At 45.4% G+C, this 25,629-nt stretch overlaps 1 protein-coding gene across 1 annotated transcript in view; it reads right to left on the reverse strand.

Moving 5' to 3' along the window:
* Positions 1 to 4,051, reverse strand: part of STING1 (stimulator of interferon response cGAMP interactor 1) — a 122,910-nt gene extending 118,859 nt beyond the window's left edge. The window contains exon 1 of the mRNA XM_073573761.1: positions 3,959 to 4,051. The gene's annotated coding sequence lies outside the window, so the exon portion shown is untranslated. The remainder of the gene's footprint in view (positions 1 to 3,958) is intronic.
* Positions 4,052 to 25,629: the final 21,578 nt, after the last annotated feature.

The following is a 25,629-nucleotide window of genomic DNA, read 5'->3' on the forward strand; positions in this document are numbered from 1 at the left end:
TAATGCCGTAACCATCTATGTAGTGGCATTACAGTGATTGGCTGGCCAAATTACCTCATCAGAGGATATAAAAGGGCAGACGCCCCCACGCTTGGCGCACTGACACCATTGCTCTGCTCAGGGACAGTTCATATTGGAAGGAAGGAGTAGTTATCCAGACCTGTGAGTGCACAGTTTAACTAATCAGAGTCCTATAATGTTGATAGTAGTGCTGATGCTGAACCATCATACTAACAGTCCTTCTACGGGCTAATCCTGTGCTTTGTTGTTCGGTTCGTATCAGGTACATTCTACATTTAGCCTAGGCACAGTTGCAGTAGCAGGGAGAGTAGCAGAATGCATTCTCTAGGCAAGGCTTAGGGCTTTGCAGTCCATTGATAAAATTTATAGCTGCTGCACATAACCACATTCTTTTTTGGGGGGGTGAAAAAATATACTATATTGTCATCCATACAGTTTAACATGATTAGTGTTAAATTATGGTGGTATATAAAACTAGTAATAAGTTCATAAAATGTTTTCTGGATTCAATTAGTCATCCATACAGTTAAACATGGTTAGTGCTACATTACCGGAGTAAATAAAACTCAATGTATTTCTGTATTGAATTAGCCATCCTTAGAGTTTAACAAGCTTATTGTTACATTACGGCGGTATATAAAATTCCAAAAACCAGTAAAAAAAATGTTTTTTCTGGATTCAAATAGTCATCTATACAGTTTGACATGGTTAATGTTATATTACGGTGGTATATAAAACTGCCAAAGAAAGTTTAACATTTTTTCTGGATTCAATTAGTTATCCATAGACTTTAACACACTGCTTAGTGGTATATTACGGAGGTATATAGAACTGCCAAAAAACATTCAAAAATTTTTGTGGATTCAATTAGTCATCCATACAGTTCAGTGGTTTTAAAAACCACTTGGCCTGCTACAGTAGACAAAATGTTTGAGTTCCAAAAGTTGACTATTGTCATCCTTACAGTTTAACCTGCTTTGTGTAAAATTATGATGGTTTAAATTTTTTTTAAAAAATGTGTGTCCTGCTACAGTTTACGAAATTTTTTGATTCTTTAAAAATTTTGTTTCAATTAATACAGGAAACTTGGCTTCCATCCAGAGACCTAGCAATTAGAAAATGTGTAAGGTATGCGGTAAGGGACAGGGTTGTGGAAGTACTGATGATGGTGCACGCAGATGTTGAGGACATGGGGCAGGTGCGACTATGCCTGTTGCTGGAGAACAAAAAACAGGCTCATCCACGACATATAGCTTCCTGTCCTACTTTGCAGGAAGGCATGGGACACCACTTATGAAGCCACATCAGTGCGAGAAGGTAATGCGTTGGAGATACTGTGTGTAATGATACAACTTACAGCAGCCACAGTCACAAGAAGATGACAGTGGGGAATGGCAAATTTTGTCTCAGGTGGTAAATAATGATGAGACACAGTTGCCAATAAGTCAGGTTGTTGTTAAGTCACCAAATCAGAAGGACCAAGGTGCTGTGGTGGAAGACAAGGTGGTGGATGATGAAGCCATTGATCCAATCTGGGAAGCTGGCATGCAGAGCAGGGCAAGCAGCCATGAGGGGGAGGGATTGACAGCACCAAAACAGGCAGGAAGAGGCAGTGGGTTTACCAGAGTGAGATGGCGGGCAACTGTTCTACAGAGCACCGACGCTTGTGAATTTTTATGTCAAAGAGTTAGGTGTTACCCAGTATGAAACTTTTTAAAGCGAGTCCTGAGATAAAAAATGATCAGTTGCAACCTGTGCCATGCCAAGATCAGCAGGGGCCTGATCACTTAGAGCCTAACCACCAGCAGCATGATCAGGCATATGTCATTTAAGCACCCAACTCGGTGGGCCGAACTCTTGGGACAGTGATTAGTGCCAGGCCAGCGGGTGGCACCTCTGCCTCTTCCCCTGTGCTAGGTGCTTCCCAATCCCCTGTCCATGACACTGATGCCTCCTGCCCTGAACCTGTCCTTGCACATTGTGAGGCCCCATAATTAGGGACATCCAAAAACTTGTCCCACCACAGAATTCAGCTGTCCCTACCCCAGGCCTTGGAGCAAAAAAGAAAGTTCCCAGCCACCCACACACAAGCCAAAATGCTAAACAGACACATTTCCAGGCTACTTGCAGTGGAATGTTGCCATTTAGACTTGTAGACATGGAGGATTTCCACCGACTCAAGGCGGCAGCCGTCCCTCTGTACTTGGTCCACAGCTGCCACTATTTCTCCTGGTGTGGCATCTCCACCTTACACCAGCACATGTCCAGGAACATCACCTGTGCCCTTACCAATACAGCTACTGGGATTGTGAGTCCTTCTTTCATCTTTTTTAAGTCCTGCTCATAGTGAGAAAGCCAAATCCCTTCAATTGAATTATCAGGTTTCCCCAGTCATTTATGCAACAGATAGAGGGCTATTGTCAAAACAAGAAAAATATATTGACTTCAAAACATCTTGCATGTCAATAGAGTGTTACTATTCATGTAAAGGGGGTTTTACATATAGCGATATCGCTAGCAATATCGCTATAACGTCACTGATTTTGTGACGTTATAGCGATATTGCTAGCGATATCGCTATGTGTGATACTTACCTCCGACCGGCTCCCCTGCTGTCTGTCGCTGATCGCGCGAGATCGGCCGGCTCCATTTCTCGTCGGGCGCTTCCTGCTGGCGCCGACGAGCGACGCGTGGACGCGGACGGGAGAACGTCAGAATCGCCGCGTCTGAAAGGTAATTATCGTCCGCCGTATCGCTGCTGCATCGCTGTGAGATCTGCCTGTGTGGCAGCTCACTAGCGATCATTTAGCGAAGCACCAGCGATCCTGACCGGGTCGTATCGTGGTCGGGGGTCGCTGGTGCATCGCTAAATGTAAAATGGCCTTAATTCTTTGATCAGTTCAGGGCCATTTGCCCCTTCCTGGCCAGGCACTTTTTCAGTTTTTTCATGCATGCAATTTTAACAACTTTCACAATTGAGAGGTGAATGGAGCAGGCAATGTCTTATCTACTGATACATGGGTTGTCATTATTTATTTATTATGCTTTGCTTATATAGCACTATCATATTCCACAGTGCTTTACATAAGTATCATTGCTGTTCCCAATGGGTTCACAATCTAAATTCCCTATCGGTATGTCTTTGGAATGTGGGAGGAAACCAGAGTGCCCGAAGAAAACCCACACAAACACAGGGAGAACATACAAACTCCTTGCAGATATTGTCCTTGTGGGATTTGAAGCCAGGACCCAGGCTCTACAAGACTGAAGTGCTAACCACTGAGCCACTGTGCTGCCCATTAGCAGGGTGTTAGCAAACAAAAGGTGGTGGTTCATACAATCAGGGATGAGGGGGAACAAATACCATTATTTTCTGTCCTAGTCAGAAAAGCTGAGCACTATAAAATAGGTGGACCAGTTTGAACTTTGCGGTAAGACCTCCTCTCTTTTTTGTACACCACTGTTTACTATTTAACAATTGTATGTAAGTAACAAGTACATTGATAAAACAATATACAAGTAGTGCAAACAGCTGCCTTTTTGTTAAAAAAGAATTTAAACATATCACCATGCAAAATTAATGCAGGCAATCAATATAAATAAAATGCCACCATGCTATACACATAAGTAATCCTGCTACACTGCGCACAATACCATGATAACCATAATAATTTTCCCTCTATACTGAGCATTGCCAGTATCAGACATAAAAATAGTAATGTTCTACTATAAACAAAAATAGTACACATAAAGAGTTCCTGCAATACATATCAATAATACTGTGCTTACACTTCCTGCCGTGCACATATATAGTCCATTATTATTATGCCAGCTAATAATACTGCTTAAGCTTTGTTCAGTTTTTTGTTGGGTAACCTACATATTGACTGGTGTGATCTATATCTTGACTGGTGAGGCATAATCTAATCAATCTTACCTTTAATCTTTGTACTAATTTGCACTTTCAGCTGCTGATACCGAATCACTGGGAGTTGTTTTTACAACCTCATTCTCAGGCTGAGAAATGAAAGCAAAAGTAGAACTTCACAAAGGAGGAACTTGCTAAACTTGCTATTTTACTTTCTGTACGACTCATTAAACCTACAACTATGGCAGATTTTTTTCTAAAAGCAGAACGATAGCTGCAAGACGATGTAAGCAGTAGCTAGAAACAGTGGTGTACCGCTAATAGTGGTAGACCACCCTGCAGCCATAAGTATATCTACAAAATACAAAATATTGAAAATAATGTGTTTGGTAGAAAAATCAGGCAACACACATGATACAGAAAAAGAAAACAATGTTTTCCAACGTAGATAAGTAAAACTTCACATTTATTCCAAGCTTGTTAAAAAGAGGCTATGTTGGCACACCAAAAAGATCCCGGGGGAGCACTTGACAAATGTATTTCGACTTAGAAAGCTTTAGTGGCTAAATTTTTTAAATCATTGAGTATATTGTACCCATCGGAGTGAGCATACTGTTTAGAGGGCTATAAAGGTGGCTATTATACTGTTTGGAGAGCTATGTGGGGTCTATTATACTGTTTGGAGGAATATATTGGGGGCATTATACTGTTTAGAGGGCCTTTCATAGAGTATGTGGGTTTGTGTGGGGCCATCATAGTGTGTGGAAGTGTTTGGGAGCCATTATATTGTATAGAGGGCTATGTGGGGCATTATACTGTTTGGATGGCTAGTTAGGGTGCTTATGTAGGGGAATGGACTGATACGTAGACCTGTCTGATGTGAAAAAGGCAAATGTAAAATGTGCAGTGTACCATGCTTTACTGTAACTGGAATAAATGTGTGGGGAACGCAGATAGAATTAGCTAGAGATGGTGTAGTACTGAGTTTTGGCCACTAGAGGGAGACACAGGACAGTGAGAAAAGGACCTAACAGCAGCTGGAGCTAGGAAACGCAAAGTCATGGTGGGCGGAGTTACAGGGACTGAGAAGGGGAATTCAAAAAAAAAAAGAGAGTAAAAGGAGGGAGAGTCCCAGAGTCAGTCAGACAGTCGGGGGGGTGGCCCTGACAGGACAGCTGCAGACAGAGGACGCCTGGGGTACCGGACGGCTGGACACTGAAGAGGTAGTAAGTGTCGCAGCGGACGAACGGGCTCAACCAGGGGAAGCGCTGTGGCCGGTGACATAGACAGGCGCAGCAAAAGAACCTAGAGGGCTGTCACATCGGGATGGAGAAGGAGGAGGTGACAGGTACCCAGGCCACTGTGCAGGAGTTGTTGTATTGCGGTGGATGCTGGAGGAGGCACCTAATAAAGAGGACCTGATTGAACTTCCATCTGCTTCTGACTCCAGTCTTTTTGCAACCGGAAGGGACTAACCCCCAGTCGACACACAATCCTACACTGTTATACTGTTTGGAGTGTTACGTGGGAGACATTATGTTGTTTGGAGGGCTATTTGGGGGCCATTATACTGTTTGGATACCTATGTGGGGAGCCAGTACAGTTCTTGGAGGGCTATGTGCTTGCCGTTATACTCTTTGGAGAGCTATTTAAGAGGCCATACTGCTGTTTGAGGGGTTATGTGGGGGGTAATATTACTATTTGGAGGGCTTTGTGGGGGGCCATTATAGTGTTTGGAAGGCTGTGCAGGGAACCATTAAAGTGTTTGGAGGGCTATGTGGGTGTCCATTATAGTGTTTGGAGGGCTATCTGAGGGGCCAATATAGTATTTGGAAGGCTATGCGGGGGCCATTATACTGAATGTAGGGCTGTGCAGGGCAATTATAAAGCTTGGGGGCCATGATACTGTGTAGTGGGCTGTGTCGGGCCAACATACTGTGTGGGAGCCATTATACTGTATGGAGGGCCATTATATTGTAGGGCTATGGTACTGTGTGGGCCTTTATACTGTGTGTACGGCTGTGTGTAAACAATCATACTTTGTGGAAGGTTATGCAGGGACCCTCATAATGTGTGGGGAACATTATACTACATGGAGACTGTAAAATCCTGCTGGCATCACTTCATGGCTTCCCATCTCCCATCTTACTCACCACTTCGGGCCATGCTATGTGTTCTGTCCTCTGCTTGATCCATGTTGTTGACCACATGGCCTTGCTTGCTGCATTCTTCATGGCTGTATGCTTAGGGTAGCGGCACCAGCACTTCCTGAGTCTTATAGAGGCACAGTGCACACCCCTAATTTGGTCGCCACTAGAGATGAGCGACTTTGCCTTTTCTATGGTCGAGTCGGGTTTCATGAAACCCGACTTTCTCAAAAGTGGGGTAGAACGAAATCGGCTGACTATAGGGAAAAGTCGGAGGCCGACTGAAACACGAAACCCAATGCAAGTCAATGGGGAAGCAAAGTCGGCAGGGAGTGGAGGACAGTAAACACACCTACAGTGCCCATTTCAATGCCAAAAACATCAATTCTTATTACTGAAGCCTGTCAACCTTAATTTACTTCATAATAATAGTTACGCATTGAAAATGAGGTTATTTGGCTAAAGTTGTGGGGGGGTAGGGTTGGCACCTGGTTTTCGAGTGCCCTGGGCCAAAGAGTGTCAGTGCGCCCCTTTAACACATACCATAACTCTTGATGCTCCGATATGGCACAGAAATATAGGTATAGTACAATGATAACTACTTCACTGCTTAAATGACATGACTGATCTATTTTAAATTGTACAATAGCCCAAAAAAAGGACAGTATATTACTCCATACAGTATTATGGCCACCACATTGTTCGCCATACAGAATAATGAGCCCCATATATTTCTCCATACAGAATAATTGGACACATATAATGTTCCATACAGTATATGATGAGCTCCACATAATGCTAAAGTATATGATGGTCCCCATGGACGATGCTCCATTGTGTTATGGGCCCAAATAATGCTCCACATATAATGGGCTCCATTTCTAATGCTCCAGTGTATAATGGGCCCCATAAATGCTGCTCCAGCGTCTGATGTCCTCAATCTGGAATGCTCCAGTATATAATGGGTCTCATGGATGATGCTCCAGTGTCTTATGGGCTCTAATAATGCTCCATATATAATGGGCCCCATTTCTAATGCTCCAGTGTATCATGTGCCCCATAGATGCTGCTCCAATGTCTGATCTGCCCCATTTAGAATGCTCCAGTATATGATGGGCCTCATGGATGATGCTCCAGTGTCAGATGTCCCCCATTTTGAATGCTCCAGTATATGATGGGCCCCATTTTTAATTAACCCAGGCATGGTATGTGAAAAGAGATCCATGGAGTAATCTGAAGTGTGTGCTGCCGCATCCTTCACTTTTGGTGTGGGTGAAGGACACAAGGAAAGTGGATGCTCTTGACCAGAAGCCTGCACTTACAACTCAGTGCTTGCATTTTTTTAAACTTCAGAAGAGGAGGCGATAGAGCGGGAGGCTCTTTCAGTAATGTAAGGCAAAAACAGTTCCTGATGCTCCGGCTTTAAAAGCAGTCTACCTACTCCCAGAAAACGGAGCCTTACAGGCCTTCCAGAGCTACACCATGGCGCAGGCTCAACACCTCCTGCCTTAGCTGCTATTGTGTTTTTGGCACTACCAGCAGATGCACCAACACCACCATCAGTACCAGGTGGCCCCCCACACCCACGTCCGCATCCTCTTCCACCATACTTCCTCATGTTTAAGAAAATTGACCCAAAATACCAGCAGATATATGGTACTGTATCAGAAGCGTACAGCTCTATACAGTCTAGGGATAACAGAAAATATCCGTATATATTTCATGAGTCATACACAGATGCTCATAGGCTCAGTATGGATTACCCAATAAAATAAAAAGTTGAAAAAGGGCACAGTATCACCAGATACAAGGTATATATAGTATAGTGTAAACATTCTGAATCTCCGTATACATTTCAGGAGGCAGACACAAACGCTCTCAGGCCCAGTATGGATTACACAAGAATATGAAAAGCTGTAAATGGGTAATGTAATGCAAGCGTTCAGCTGTATACAGTGTTGGCCAAATTTGAAATCTTGGTATATATTTCCGGAGTCACCTTCAGACGCTCACTCAGTCTTGGTTTGACCATAATAAAAAATGTTGTAAAAAAGGTACTGGATAACAAGATAGCAAGTATATATATTATAGGGTACACTTGAAATCTCCGTATACATAGTCCCGCAGTCAGTCTCAGATGCTTAATCAGTATGGATGTGACCGTAATACTAAATGTCGAACAAAGGTACTGTATAACAAGATACAAGCTGTATCGAGTATAGGGTAAAAATTGGTTTCTCCGATTCATCGTATATATAGAAAGAATAAACCACACACGCTCAATCACAATGGATGATACCGTAATACAAAATTTTGAACAAAGATACTGTATCAGCACATACCAGGTGTATCCAGGCTAGGGGTAATTTTAAATTTCCGTCTATACTTCCAGAGTCAGACACAGACACTCACAGGCTCAGTATGTATTACACCAGAATTTAACAAGTAGAAAAAGGGAAAGTGTTATGAATGAGTCACCGTAGGAGGCAAAAACAGAAATACTAGCTAAGTCCAGAAAACCAGAGAAGTTGGCAGCTATCAAATTGCAGACCCCTGAACCTAACAACAGCAACTAGCAGTAGCTGTGGGGGGTTCCTACGGTGCCCTAGACCCCTCGATCACAGCCGGAGAACTACATAGCCTAAAGACAGAAAGGGAAATCTAAACTGCCCCAGAGCAGACCCCAAAGCAATAGGCAGCCCCCAACATATAATGACGGTGAAGCAAGATGAAAAAACACTCTCACAGATAGAAAGATAGGCTGAGCAAATGATGGGGCCCAAGCTAACTAAATAGGACAGAATAGAAAAGCTGCTGTCTGCAATCTGGGAGCCAACAGACTGATAGGGAAAAAAGCCCTGAAGACGCTAGGCTTCAAAAAGACTATATCAGTACTCAGGTATTATCTGAAGACAGAGCAAAAAGGAATTCAGCTCACCCAGCAGGGAAAGGCAGAAATCCAGAAAAAACAAGGCAAAACAAAACCAAAACACAAATGCAAAAAGTAGAGCAGAAAACTTAGCTTTTGAGGAGCAGGAATCAGACTGGTCTCCAAGAATCCCTCAGAGTAATCACCCGCAAGGCAGAAGGGCGTCGGCTGCCTTATATCCAGTCAGCAATCCCAGTCACCCAGTCATCATCATTCTGCTCAGGTGCTTTGTAATCAGCCTCACTACCTTCCTTCACCAGAAGAGGGAGTTCATCAGACCTCAATGGTGAAGAGGAAAATGAACTCACAACAGTACCTCCCCCTTGAGGAGGGGTCACCGAACCCTCATCCACGCCACCAGGGTGAGCCCGATGAAAGGCACGCACCAATCTTTTGGCATGAATATCAGAGGCAGAGACCCAGGAATTATCCTCCGGACCATAACCCTTCCACTTAACCAAATACTGGAGTCTCCGTCTAGCCAGACGGGAATCCAGTATCATCTCTACCTCATATTCCATGTTACCTTCAACTAATACAGGTTCCGGAGGTGCCACCCCAGGAACAACTGGTTCAACAAACCTCTTCAACAAGGACTTATGAAACACATTATGAATTTTAAATGTGACAGGAAGAGCCAAACGAAAAGAGACTGGATTAATAATCTCCAAAATCTTGTAAGGTCCAATAAATCTAGGCTTAAACTTAGGAGAAGCCACCTTCATAGCGATATTTTTTGATGATAACCAAACCATATCACCAACCTTAAACTGGGGACCAATGGTCCTATGTCGGTTGGAAAACCGCTGGGCCTTTTCCTGAGAGAGAGATAACTTATCCACCACTTGGTCCCAGATCTGGTGCATTCTCTCCACCACATTGTCAACACCTGGGCAGGCAGAAGGCTCCACCTGCCCTGAAGAAAATCGAGGATGAAACCTAAAGTTACAAAAAAAAGGTGACATCAAAGTGGCAGAACTAGCTCTATTATTTAAAGCAAATTCGGCCAAGGGCAAAAATGAAACCCAATCATCCTGATCAGCGGAAATAAAACATCTCAAATACGATAAGTAAAAAAAGTGTAGTCAGCTTACCCGTCTGCAAAGCAATCCCCAAGCCAGCTAACGCCCAGCACGGACTGTGGTGAGCATCCACAAGAATTAGGAGCAAGAGGAAGAAAAAAAATTGATCCAGCTGGAGACGGAGGCGGCTGCAATTAACAAAGCTTTATTGGACAACTTAAAAATATGTTGGTTCTAAAAAATTTCTTATAGCAAACACCAAGCACACCAGTGAGGAGGATCAATGCGTTTCAACTAAAAATAGACTAAGACTATTTTTTAGTTGAAACGCGTTGATCCTCCTCACTGGTGTGCTTGGTGTTTGCTATAAGAAATTTTTTAGAACCAACATATTTTTAAGTTGTCCAATAAAGCTTTGTTAATTGCAGCCGCCTCCATCTCCAGCTGGATCAATTTTTTTTCTTCCTCTTGATCTCAAATACGACTCCAAGGCCTGGTTTGTTCTCTCCGTCTGCCCATTGGTCTGAGGGTGAAAAGCAGAGGAGAAGGACAACTGAATTCCCAGCTTGGAACAGAAAGTCCTCCAAAATCTAGACACAAATTGAACTCCTCTGTCAGATACAATGTTCTCAGGAATCCCGTGCAAGCGAACCACCTGTTGCAAAAACAGGGGCACCAACTCAGAGGAAGATGGCAACTTAGGGAGTGGTACAAGATGAACCATCTTAGAGAACCTATCACAAATCACCCAAATAACAGTCATTCTCTGAGAGACAGGCATATCAGAGATGAAATCCATTGAAATATGGGTCCATGGCCTCCTGGGGACCGGCAAAGGCATCAACAACCCACTAGAGCGAGAACAAGGTTTAGACCGGGAGCAAGTCCCACAGGACTGCACAAAATTCCTGACATCACGAGACAAGGTGGGCCACCAAAAAGATTGACTCACCAGATCTCTAGTACCAAAAATACCTGGATGACCAGCCAATGCAGAGCAATGAACTTCAGACATCACTCTCTTCTTCCACTGGTCAGGAACATACAACTTTCCACTGGGACAATGCTCAGGTTTATCCTCCTGGAACTCTTCCAGAGCACGTCTCAAATCGGGCGAGATGGCAGAAAGAACTACCCCTTCGCCTAAGATGGTAGCAGGCTTGGTCACCACAGGAGAATCAGCAAAGAAGCTCCTAGAGAGGGCGTCTGCCTTGACATTCTTAGTGCCAGGAAGAAAAGAGACCACAAAATCAAAACGTGTAAAAAACAAAGCCCACCTAGCCTGTCTAGGGTTCAAGCGTTTGGCCGACTCCAGGTTAATCAAATTCTTGTGGTCAGTGAGGACCACGACTTGGTGTTTAGCTCCCTCCAACCAATGTCTCCACTCCTCAAATGCCCATTTCATGGCTAACAGTTCCTGATTCCCCACATCATAGTTACGTTCAGATGGAGAGAACTTTCGGGAAAAGAAAGCACAGGGATTCATTTTAGATGTTACAGGAACCTTTTGGGACAAAACAGCTCCTGCACCAATCTCAGAAGCGTCCACCTCTACCAGGAACGGGAGTGAGACATCAGGTTGCCGCAAAACCGGGGCAGAAGTGAATCTTCGCTTCAGCTCCTGAAAGGAAGAAACAGCCTCCAGAGACCAATTCAACACATCAGCACCCTTTAAAGTCAGATCAGTCAATGGCTTGGCAATACTAGAAAATTTTGCTATAAATTTCCGATAAAAATTAGCAAAACCCAAAAACTTCTGGAGGGCCTTCAAAGAAGTGGGCTGAACCCAATCATAAATGGCCTGTACCTTGGCCGGGTCCATTTCAATAGTTGACGGAGAAATAAAATAAATCCCAAAAATGAAATCCTCTGTACCCCAAAAAGGCATTTCGATCCTTTGACATACAGGGAATAGAGTTGAGCGACTTTTGGTTTTTTAAGGTCGAGTTTCGTTTCGTGAAACCCGACTTTTCCAAAAGTCGGGTCGAGCAAGATCGGCCGATTATAGGGAAAAGTCGGGGTTGTCCCGAAACACGAAACCCAATGTAAGTCAATGGGGAATAAAAGTCGGCAGTGAGAGGAGGACAGGAAACACACCTACAGTGCCCATTTGAATGCCAAAAGCATCAATTCTTCTTACTTAAGCTTGTCAACCTTAATTAATTTCATAATACAAGTTACGCACTGAAAAATGGGGGTTATTTGTCTAAAGTTGTGGGGGGGTAGGGCTGGCTCCAGGTTTTCATGTTCCCTGGGCGAAAGAGCGCCCCTTTAACCCATACCACAGCTCATCATGCTCCGATACGGCAGAGAAATAGCGGTATAGTACAATGAAAAATACTTCACTTTTTACATCTCATGACGAGGCCCATCTATTTCTCCATACAGAATCATTGGTCCCATATAATGTTTGAAACAGTACAGTCATGGCCAAAAGTTTTGAGAATGACACAAATATTAATTTTTACAAAGTCTACTGCTTCATTTTTTCTAATGGCAATTTGCATATACTCCAGAATGTTATAAAGAGTTATCAGCTTAACAGCAATTACTTACAAAGTCAATATTTGCCTTGAAAATTAACTTTTTCCCCCAAAACACATTTCAACATCATTGCAGCCCTGCCTTAAAAGGACCAGCTGACATCGTTTCAGTGATTGCTCCATTAACACAGGTGTGGGTGTTGATGAGGACAGGGCTGGAGATCAATCTGTCATGATTAAGTAAGAATGACACCACTGGACACTTTAAAAGGAGACTGGTGCTTGGCATCATTGTTTCTCTTCTGTTAACCATGGTTATCTCTAAAGAAATACGTGCCGTCATCATTGCACTGCACAAAAATGGCCTAACAGGGAAGAGTATCGCAGCTAGAAAGATTGCACCTCAGTCAACAATCTATCGCATCATCAAAAACTTCAAGGAGAGAGGTTCCCTTGTTGCCAAAAAGGCTCCAGGGCGCCCAAGAAAGACCAGCAAGCGCCAGGACCGTCTCTTAAAAGTGTTTCAGCTGTGGATCGGGCTACCAGCAGTGCAGAGCTTGCTCAGGAATGGCAGCAGGCAGGTGTGAGTGCATCTGCACGCACTGTGAGGCGGAGACTCTTGGAGCAAGGCCTGGTCTCAAGGAGGGCAGCAAAGAAGCCACTTCTCTCCTGAAAAAACATCATGGACAGACTGATATTCTGCAAGAGGTACAGGGAGTGGACTGCTGAGGACTGGGGTAAAGTCATTTTCTCTGATGAATCCCATTTTCGATTGTTTGGGACATCTGGAAAACGGCTTATTCGGAGAAGACCAGGTGAGTGCTACCACCAGTCTTGTCTCATGCCAACTGTCAAGCATCCTGAAACCATTCATGTGTGGGGTGGCTTTTCAGCCAAGGGAATGGGCTCTCTCTCAGTCTTGTCTAAAAACACAGCCATGAATAAAGAATGGTACCAGAATGTCCTCCAAGAGCAACTTCTCCCAACCGTCCAAGAGCAGTTTGGCGATCAACAATGCCTTTTTCAACATGATGGAGCACCTTGCCATAAAGCAAAGGTGATAACTAAATGGCTCAGGGAACAAAACATAGAGATTTTGGGACCATGGCCTGGAGACTCCCCAGATCTTAATCCAATTGAGAACTTGTGGTCAATCATCAAGAGACGGCTGGACAAACAAAAACCTTCAAATTCAGACAAAGTAAAAGCATTGATTTTGCAAGAATGGACTGCTATCAGTCAGGATTTGATCCAGAAGTTGATTGAGAGCATGCCAGGGAGAATTGCTGAGGTCCTGAAGAAGAAGGGTCAACACTGCAAATATTGACTTGCTGCATTAACTCATTCTAACTGTCAATATAACCTTTTGTTACTCATAATATGATTGCAATTATATTTCTGTATGTGATAAAAACATCTGACAAACACATAAAAACCAGAGGGCAGCAGATCATGTGAAAATATAATATTTGTGTCATTCTCAAAACTTTTGGCCATGACTGTATATGATGAGCTCCACATAATGCTACAGTATATGTTGGTCCCCATGGATGAAGCTCCACTGTCTTATGGGCCCAAATAATGCTCCAAACATAATGGGCCCCATTTCTAATGCTCTAGTGTATAATGGGCCCTGTAAATGCTGCTCCAGTGTCTGATGTCCACCTTTGGAATGTTCCAGTGTATGGTGGGCCCCATCTATCATTCTCCAGAGTATAGTGCTCCCCAAAAATTGCTGTTCCAACATTGAAAACAATCAAATAAGTCTCCTCGCTAGGGAATCCCTGTACTAGTCTGGACTCCTCGTCGTCCCCATCTTCCATCTCACTGCACAGTATTTCAACCTTGCAAGTGCTGTGATCCTGAGCAAGCAGGGGGGGCCCACTCGTTGGCGACGGCACTGGCACAGGGCCCCTGATAGTACGGTGGTGTGTCTGATGGCGGGTGGGCCGAACCTGCACTTTCATCTGCAGCTTCCTCTTTGTCACCGTGTAAGATGGAACTGTATATGGGAAGGGAAACCTGAGTTTCATCAGGGTCAGATTGAGGCCGTGTAGCGTGCGAGGGGAATGTAGTGGTCTGGGTCAATGTACCAGCAGATTCATCGAGCAGTGGCTGGGCATCAGTGCACTTGTGTCGCCCCCAGGAGTACGGTCGCCACAGTGGCATTACCTTCCTCCTAGGGAGTGTGATGTCATGCTTGAGAGCAACGAAGGATCTCTCTAGCAGGTTAACTGATTGGGTGGCGTTATTCCCACGAGTCATGACCCTCCAAACAGCGTTCATGAAGGCAAAGTGTTTGTTTTACGTGGGCAGTATGGTTGCAAAGCTGAACCTTAAAGGAATGTCCAGAAGGGCACCACCAGGAGTGGAGCCTACGGTTAAATTCGACTCCACCTGGGAAACCTCAACCATGCCAGCTACAGAAAAGATGCACACATTGCAAGCTTAATTCCGTTAACGAACGAGACTCCGTCATGCCCCGCGGTCCGAGTCCGGCTTACTAGAAGGACACGTGAGGCTCTGGCACATGAGATTGGCCAATAACTGGTGTGTCATGCCCTTACATGTCTGTGGCTGCATGTGCGCTACACTGAAAAGGCCAGCGTTTGTCACTTACAGGTGCAGATAACCCGCTGAACAACGTTAGTGATGGGGATCACTGATTACAATTATTACCCGCGAACGATGATTTCCCAGTAAGTGCAGGTCAACCGCAGTTCCGGAATTAGGCCTAACCGTCATTCCTGAAAAAATGAAAAACTTACGTGTGCAAACCACAGGTGCTGTAGCTTGCTTAACAGCTCGCCAGCCGTTCTCACGCCCAGTATGGATTACACGTGATTGCACAAAGGTGAGAAAGGGTACCGTATCCCCGGATAACATGTATGGATAGCGTACACATTCAAAATATATGTCTATACATCAGGAGGCAGGCTCAGACGGTGTTAGGCCCAGTATGGATTGCACGTGATTGCACAAAGGTGAGAAAGGGTACCGTATCCCCGGATAACATGTATGGATAGCGTACACATTCAAAATATATGTCTATACATCAGGAGGCAGGCTCAGACGGTATCAGGCACAGTATGGATTTGACGGCCCAGACTACACAGCGGAGGAGCAGGGAGAGGTAAAGATTGCAAATGCTGGGGCCCTGCCCAAGCAAGGGGGGCCCACTCGTGGGCGTCGGTACTGGCACTGGGCCCCTCATAGTACGGCGGTGTGTCTGATGGCGGGTGTGCACCACCACCGTCAGAGACACTTGATTGCACTATGAGGGACCCTGTGCCAGTGCCCGCGCCCAAGAGTCGGTCTACCCACCTGTCCAGGGCAACGGCACTCGCACGGTGTCGTGCGCTAGGTGGTGACCCCGGCCATGGGGGGGGGCAGCACAGTTAGGGAGTTTTAGAAAGTGGCATATGTTGATGTTGGACATTCAGCTGATGCAAAAGGCGAAATAGGTCAAGTTCCAGGAAGAGGTGGACCAAAGCAAGCCATTTTTCTGTCACCCTATGTGTCATCAGGGGAAGGTGGGACAAAATCCTTGGAAACCCATGCATGGTTCATTTTAATGAAGGTTAGATCAACCACATTTTGGGTTGACAGACGGGTCCTTTTTTCTGTCAGGATTGATCCAGCTGCACTAAAGACTCTTTCCGATAGCACACTTGCAGCTGGGCAAGCGAGCTCCTGTAAGGCATATTGGGCCAATTCAGGCCAGGGGTCCAGTTTAGCAGCCCAATAGTCAAAGGGGAATGACCTGTGTGGGAGAACATCGATATGGGAGGAAAAGTAGTTTGTAACCATAGTTGACAACTGCTGTCTCCTGTCACTTTCCATCGATGCAGTATTACCAGTTGTGTGAGCGGTAGAGTTGAGCGATACCGTCCGATACTTCAAAGTATCGTATCGGATGGTATCGGCCGATCTTTAAAAAAAGTATCGGTATCGCCGATTCCGATACCGGAAGTCCCATTCAAGTCTATGGGACTTCCGGTATCGGAATAAGAAAAACCCTTTCCTGCCCTTGTACAGCCTCTCTGGGGTCTGTACGGGCCTTTCGGGGGGCTGTGCCGGCCTGCCAGGGGGTCTGTGCAGGCTCCGGTGGTCTGTGCCGGCCTGCCGGGGGGCTGTGCCGGCCTGCCGGTGGTCTGTGCAGGCTCCGGGGGGCTGTGCCGGCCTGCCGGGGGGCTGTGCCGGCCTGCCGGTGGTCTGTGCAGGCTTCGGGGGTCTGTGCAGGCATCGTCCGATGGGACTACAAGTCCCATCGGGCGATGCCTGCTACCATGACAGTGATTGACACATTAGCCAATGATGGGACAGTAATAGTCCGATCATCCGGCTAATGTGTTGAATGTAAAAAAAAAAAAAAAAATTACATGCTACATACATACAACATGCATACTACATACATGCTACATTCATACTACATAAATACTACATGCAACATACATACTACATATATACTACATACATACTACATGCATGCTACATACATACTGCATGCTACATACATACTACATGTTACATACATACTACATGCTACATACATACCACATATATACTACATACATACTACATACATACTACATGCATGCTACATGCATGCTACATGCTACATACATAACACATATATACTACATGCATGCTACATACATAGTACATGCTACATGCATGCTACATACATACTACATGCTACATACTACATATATACTACATGCATGCTACATACATACTACATGCTACATACTACATATATACTACATGCATACTACATACATACTACATGCTACATACATACTACATATATACTACATACATACAATACATTCATACAATACATACATAGACATACAGTACATATAACATAGAGTAACATACTTACCAATACTTGTCACATTGTTCCCCGAAGCCATTGTCTTTTCCGGAATAAATATTAACATAACAAACCACAAAAATACTCACCCACGATCCGAAGCAGTCCACGAGTGTGTCCCACGACGATCTTGGGTAGAGAACTGCAGCATCAGCTGATGCTGCCATTCTCTACGGGCTGCAGGAGTCCAATGACGGAAGGTAGGTATCCTTCCGCACTGTATTCCTCCGCCACTTAAAAAAAAAAAAAGTCCCTAGTCTCACTTTATGCCATTGCTGTGTGGGAAATTCCCACACAGCAATGGCATAAAGTGAGACTAGGGACTTTTTTTTTTTAAGTGGCGGAGGAATACAGTGCGGAAGGATACCTACCTTCCGTCATTGGATTCCTGCAGCCCGTAGAGAACGGCAGCATCATCTGATGCTGCAGTTCTCTACCCAAGATCGTCATGGGACACACTCGTGGACTGCTTCGGATCGTGGGTGAGTATTTTTGTGGTTTGTTATGTTAATATTTATTCTGGAAAAGACAATGGCTTCGGGGAACAATGTGACAAGTATTGGTAAGTATGTTACTCTATGTTATATGTACTGTATGTCTATGTATGTATTGTATGAATGTATTGTATGTATGTAGTATATATGTAGTATGTATGTAGTATGTATGTAGCATGCATGTAGCATGCAGTATGTATGTAGCATGCATGTAGTATATATGTAGTATGTATGTAGCATGCATGTAGTATATATGTAGTATGTATGTAGCATGCATGTAGTATATATGTAGTATGTATGTAGTATGTATGTGGTATGTATGTAGCATGTAGTATGTATGTAGCATGCATGTAGTATATGTGTAGTATGTATGTAGCATGTAGTATGTATGTAGTATGTATGTAGTATGTATGTGGTATGTATGTAGCATGTAGTATGTATGTAGCATGCATGTAGTATGTATGTAGTATGTATGTAGTATGCATGTAGTATGCATGTAGTATGTATGTAGCATGTATGTGGTATGTATGTAGCATGTAGTATGTATGTAGCATGCATGTAGTATATATGTAGTATGTATGTGGCATGTAGTATGTATGTAGTATGTATGTAGTATGTATGTGGTATGTATGTAGCATGTAGTATGTATGTAGTATGCATGTAGTATGTATGTAGTATGCATGTAGTATGCATGTAGTATGTATGTAGCATGTATGTGGTATGTATGTGGTATGTATGTAGCATGTAGTATGTATGTAGCATGCATGTAGTATATATGTAGTATGTATGTAGCATGTAGTATGTATGTAGTATGTATGTAGTATGTATGTGGTATGTATGTAGCATGTAGTATGTATGTAGCATGTAGTATGTATGTAGCATGCATGTAGTATATATGTAGTATGTAGTATGTATGTGGTATGTATGTAGCATGTAGTATGTATGTAGCATGCATGTAGTATGTATGTAGCATGCATGTAGTATGCATGTAGTATGCATGTAGTATGTATGTAGTATATATGTAGTATGTATGTAGCATGTATGTGGTATGTATGTAGCATGTAGTATGTATGTAGCATGCATGTAGTATATATGTAATATGTAGTATGTATGTAGTATGTATGTGGTATGTATGTAGCATGTAGTATGTATGTAGCATGCATGTAGTATGTATGTAGCATGCATGTAGTATGTATGTAGCATGCATGTATGTATGTAGCATGCATGTAGCATGCATGTAGTATGTATGTAGTATGTAGTATGTATGTAGCATGCATGTATGTATGTATGTAGCATGCATGTAGTATGTATGTAGCATGCATGTAGTATGTATGTAGCATGCATGTATGTATGTAGCATGCATGTAGCATGCATGTAGTATGTATGTAGTATGTATGTAGTATGTATGTAGCATGCAGCATGTATGTAGCATGTATGTAGCATGTATGTAGCATGTATGTAGTATGTATGTAGTATATATGTAGTATGTATGTAGCATGTAGTATGCATGTAGCATGTAGTATGTATGTAGTATTTTTTTTTTTTAACATTTAACACATTAGTCGGATGATGGGACTACTACTGTCCCATCATTGGCTAATGTGTCAATCACTGTCATGGTAGCAGGCATCGCCCGATGGGACTTGTAGTCCCATCGGACGATGCTTGCACAGACCCCCGGACATCAGCACAGCCCCCCGGCAGGCCGGCACAGCCCCCCGGCAGGCCGGTACAGACCCCCACAGGGTGCACAGACCACCGGCAGGCCGGCACAGCCCCCCGGCAGGCCGGTACAGACCCCCACAGGGTGCACAGACCACCGGCAGGCCGGCACAGCCCCCCGGCAGGCCGGTACAGACCCCCACAGGGTGCACAGACCACCGGCAGGCCGGCACAGCCCCCCGGCAGGCCGGTACAGACCCCCACAGGGTGCACAGCCCCCCGGCAGGCCGGCACAGCCCCCCGGCAGGCCGGTACAGACCCCGGGCAGTCCACACAGCCCCCCGGCAGGCCGGCACAGCCCCCCGGCAGGCCGGCAGAGACCCCCGGAAGGCCCGAAATGACGGCGCATCATGATGCGCACACACCGCGCATCATGATGACGTCAGGCCGTCAATCAACTGAACTTCCGATTCCGATGCCGAATTCCGATATTGAAAAAATATCGGAAGTCGGTATCGGAATTCCGATACAGCAAGTATCGGCCGATACCCGATACTTGCGGTATCGGAATGCTCAACACTAGTGAGCGGTACTTGAAAAATCAGTCCACAACATTGTCATGAAACCCCTGTCTCCAACGCCACTTCTGCTGTGTGCACCATGAACACCTCTGCCAAGCTGCCCCCGGCCCATACGGCTCGTGTGAGAACCATCACCACTGCTGTGTGCTGGGAATGCCTCAAGCAACCGATTTACCAGAGTTGCTTGTTTATTAGCCAATATTAGGTCAAGGTTCTCCTGTGGCATGATGTTTTGTAATTTGCCTTTATAGCGTGGATCCAGGATGCTGGCCAACCAGTAGTCGTCATCGTTCATCATTTTGGCAATGCGGGGGTCCCTTTTTAGGATCTGCAAGGCATAATCTGACATGTGGGCCAATGTTCCCGGTGTCAATGATGCACTGGGAGTGCTGGTTGGAGGAGCACTTTCTGGCAAATCCACATCCCTCCAGTCACGCACAAACCCTGTACCAGACCTTGCCACGCCAACATTTTCACTTGCCCCACGAGATGCATCCTCCTCCCCTAAGTAATCATCCCCATCATCCTCCTCCTCCTCTTCTTCCTCCACCTCGTCCAGGAGAGGTCCCTGAGCAGACAATGGCTGAATGTCATCAAGGATTCCCTCATCCTCTTCCTCCTCATCAACATTGGCTGCAGACGCCTGCTCCTTAAGGTGCGTCAAAGTTTGCATGAGCAGACGCATAAGTGGGATGCTCATGCTTAGGATGGCGTCGTCTGCGCTTACCAGCCGTGTGCATTCCTCAAAACACTGAAGGACTTTACAGAGGTCTTTCAGCTTCGACCACTGCACACCTGTCAACTCCATGTCTGCTCTCAAAGTGCCTGGCCGTGTATCCTCCCACAAATGCATTATGGCCTGCCTCTGCTCGCACAGCCGCTCCACCATGTGCAGGGTGGAGTTCCACCTTGTTGCAATGTCGATAATGAGGCGGTGGTTGGGAAGGTGGAGCAATCGCTGCAGCTTCTGCATACGAACGGAGTGTACAGGCGACCGGCGGATGTGCACGCACAGTCTTCGCACCTTCTGGAGCAGGGCTGTTAACTCTGGATAATTTTTGAGGAAGCACTGCACCACCAGGTTCAAGGTGTGAGCCAAGCAAGGTATGTGGCTGAGTTTTGAAAGGGCTATGGCTGCCACAAAATTACGGCCGTTATCACTAACTACCTTGCCTGCCTCAAGATGTACACTGCCCAGCCATGACTCAGTTTGTCGCTTCAAGTACTCGGCCAGCACCTCGGCGGTGTGTCTGTCGCCCAAACACATCATCTGCAACACAGCCTGCTGACGCTTTCCACAAGCTGGAGTACTCGTACGACTGCGCTCTGTGGACGAGCTTTCGCTTCTGGAGGAGGAGGAGGAGGGTCGAAAGCCTACAGCCAACTGTTTCCTATTCCGTGGGCTAGGCAGCACTGTCCCACCACCGCTGTCCCCTGTGGACCCTGCATCCACCACATTAACCCAGTGCACAGTGATGGACACGTAACGGCCCTGGCCATGCCGATTGGACCATGCATCAGTTGTGAGGTGCACCTTTCCACTCACTGACTGCTTGAGTGCATGGACAATGCGGTCTATTACATGATGGTGGATTGCTGGGATGGCTTTGCGAGAGAAGAAGTGGCGACTGGGTAGGTCATAGCGTGGTACTGCATAAGGCCATGAGTTCGCGGAAAGCTGCGCTTTCCACCAACCGATAGGGCATCATCTAAAACGAGATTAGTTTGGCAATGTGGGCGTTCAAACCCAGTGTACGTGGATGAGAGACTGAGTACTTTCTTGACCTACTCATAGTGTCTGGGAGGGTGAGCTGGACTTGAGAGCTGCATATGGTGGAAGTAGCGGTGGACAGGGCGGACTGAGAGAGGGTTGATGATGGTGATGGAGTTGGTGTTCTTTCTGATGGCCTAGATTCAGTATTTCGTTGATATAACAGTGGGATTCCCTGACTGCTGTGGCCTTGCAATGACACCTCAACATTTGCTGCTGTGCTAACCGGTGGGCTTACAGTGGGGGAAACAATGTAGCGTTGCTGACTATCTTCTTTGTGATCAGTTGCACATGTGGCACTTGGGGTGTGGTGTTGTGTCCACGCTTGCAAGTACATGGTGGTTAAATGTCCAACCATGCAACTGGTATTCAAATTTTTCAGATTTTTCCCTCGGCTAAAGGTCTTTGTGCACTTCTTACAGATAACCTTGGCCTGATCATGAGGATTTTGTTCAAAAAAGTGCCACACTGCACTCTTCCTACTTTGGCAAACATTTTGCGGCCTAGCACGCTGTGATCTTTTGACCCTCTGGACAAGCTGTCCAGCAACTCTTTTGATTTTTGGAACCTGTCTTTGGAGTGCTCCGGGCCTGCCAGATAACAGCTGTTGCGATGTCGATGTCTGCTGTGGATGCTCCTCATCTGAGCTATTGGAAGCAGCACCCTCTTCCCCCAATGGATGCCAATCTGGGTCAACAACTGGGTCATCCATCACCTCCTCTTCAATGTCATGTGCACCTTCCTCTGTGTCACCGTGTATGGTGGTATAGTGTGCGGGAAGAGGCACCTGAGTCTCATCAGGGTCAGAATCTGGCTCTGTACACTGCGAGGACAATGTAGTGCTCTGAGTGAATGTACCAGCAGAATCATCTATCAGCGGCTGTGCATCAGTGCACTCCATGTCAGATTCATCTTGGCCTGGGTAATTCACCATTTCACTTGATAATCCAGGCATGGTATGTGAAAACAGCTCCATGGAGTAATCAGTAGTATGGCCTGCGTCATCCTTCAATCTTGGTTGGGGTGAAGAAAACAAGGAAAGGTGTGGTTCATGAACATGAGCCTCCAATGACGACTCAGTGCTTTTACTTTTTACAACTTCAGAAGAGGAGGCGATAGAGCTGGAGGCTGAGTCAGCAATGTAAGACAAAACTTTTTCCTGATGCTCTGGCTTTAAAAGCGGTTTGCCAACTCCTAGAAAACTAAGCCTTCGAAGCCTTATGGAGCCAGACGATGACGCAGGCTCAACACCTCCTGCATTCGGTCCTATTTTGCTCTTGCCACTACCATCAGATCCACCACCAACACCATAATTACCAGCTGCCAATCCCCGCCCAATTCCACGGCCTCTTCCACCAGCCTTCCTCATTTTTTGTAGAAATGTAGACAAAATCCAACAAACTATATAGTAATGTAAAACAAGGTACAAGGTGTCTATAGGACAGGGGAGATTTTGAATTTCTGCACACACTTGTGGACACTGGACACTTATGGATTGTGTGAGGCCCACTGAATATCAGAGCGCTATGTCACAGGCTCGATGGCACAGGTGTGAAAAAAGTGACTACAGGATAAGGGAGATTTTGAATTTCTGCACACACTAGTGGACACTGGACACTTTTGGATTGTGTGAGGCCCACTGAATATCAGAGCGCTATGTCACAGACTCGATGGCACAGGTGTGAAAAAAGTGACTACAGGATAAGGGAGATTTTGAATTTCTGCACACACTAGTGAACACTGGACACTTTTGGATTGTGTGAGGCCCACTGAATATCAGAGCGCTATGTCACAGGCTCGATGGCACAGGTGTGAAAAAAGTGACTACAGGATAAGGGAGATTTTGAATTTCGGCACACACTAGTGGACACTGGACACTTTTGGATTGTGTGAGGCCCACTGAATATCAGAGCGCTATGTCACAGGCTCGATGGCACAGGTGTGAAAAAAGTGACTACAGGATAAGGGAGATTTTGAATTTCGGCACACACTAGTGGACACTGGACACTTTTGGATTGTGTGAGGCCCACTGAATATCAGAGCGCTATGTCACAGGCTCGATGGCACAGGTGTGAAAAAAGTGACTACAGGATAAGGGAGATTTTGAATTTCTGCACACACTAGTGGACACTGGATACTTTTGGATTGTGTGAGGCCCACTGAATATCAGAGCGCTATGTCACAGGCAGAAATTGGCTAGTGTATCACAAACTACAAGGTGTATGTAGAATTGGGCAGAATAGGAATCTCCCTAGAGTGTAGGTCTGTAAGAACGGAACAAGTCCTCCACTTATCCTTCCACAGTGACACACAGATAGCTTCATTGTGGCCGTGATAACAGCCGTTACACGGTACTGAGAGGAGCGTGCATGTACACGGCTGTCCGGTGTACGTAAAATTGTCAAGCTCCGTGTTTTTTAAGTATACGGACTGACACACGCTGTCGCTCTATAGTTTTGAATGTGATCAAACAGCAAATATATTTAACTGTTTGAAAGCTAGACAAAACTAGTAGGTGCAGGTCTGTAAGAACGGAACATGTCCTCGACTTATTCTCACAGAGTGACACACAGATAGCTTCACTGTGGCCGTGATAACAGCCGTTACACGGTACTGAGAGGAGCGTGCACGTACACGGCTGTCCGGTGTACGTAAAATTGTCAAGCTCCGTGTTTTTTAAGTATACGGACTGACACACGCTGTCTCTCTATAGTTTTGAATGTGATCAAACAGCAAATATATTTAACTGCTTGAAAGCTAGACAAAACTAGTAGGTGCAGGTCTGTAAGAACGGAAAATGTCCTCGACTTATTCTCACAGAGTGACACACAGATAGCTTCACTGTGGCTGTGATAACAGCCGTTACTCGGTACTGTGTGAGGAGCGTACACCGCTGTATGGTGTGAAAAAATGCACGCTCAGTACCTCAGCAGGACAAAAAAAAAAATTGGGATTGGTTTTAAAAAAGCAGTTTGCAGAGCAGTGGGTAAACAGCAATGCAGCTGTCAGGAAGCCTTAGAAGGCAGCCTAACAACCAACACCGCTGATCCACCACAATATAGCCTCCCCTTGCACTGCACACACAGTGACTGGTGTGTTGTACAGGCAAAATCGCTAGCAGCAGAAGCAGTTTTTTTTTCTTCTTCCCTGCCTAACGCTCTCCCTACAGAATCAGCAGCAGCAACCTCTCCCTATGCTAAGATCGGCAGAAGTAAGATGGCGGTCGGCGTGCACGCTCTTTTATAACCCCTGTGACGCCCACCAAAGCAAGCCAATCACTTGCATGCCCTTCAGAAAGATGGTGGTGACCCCTGCCTATGTCATCACGTTGCCCACAGTGTCCGTGGATCCTGATTGGCTGAAAAAGAGCGCAAAACAAACTTTTGAAACGCGACTTTGGCGCGTAAGTCGCCGACCTCGTGGCCGACCTCATCCTAGGGTCGGGTTTCGTTTCATGAAACCCGACTTTGCCAAAAGTCGGCGACTTTTGAAATTTTTCGACCCGTTTCGCTCAACTCTAACAGGGAATTCTCCCTCAAGATCCGGAACACAGTCCGAACATGTTCCACATGAGAATCCCAATCCTTGGAGAAGATCAAAATATCATCCAGATAGATAATCAAAAATTTATCCACAAAGTCTCGGAAAATGTCGTTCATGAAGCACTGGAAGACAGAAGGGGCATTAGTGAGCCCAAAAGGCATCACCAGGTACTCAAAATGTCCCTCCGGAGTATTAAACACCGTCTTCCATTCATCCCCATGCTTAATGC

This window comes from Dendrobates tinctorius, unplaced genomic scaffold (assembly GCF_039654945.1).
Source record: "Dendrobates tinctorius isolate UK_male_01 unplaced genomic scaffold, ASM3965494v1 ptg000036l, whole genome shotgun sequence".
Lineage (NCBI taxonomy): Eukaryota > Metazoa > Chordata > Amphibia > Anura > Dendrobatidae > Dendrobates > Dendrobates tinctorius.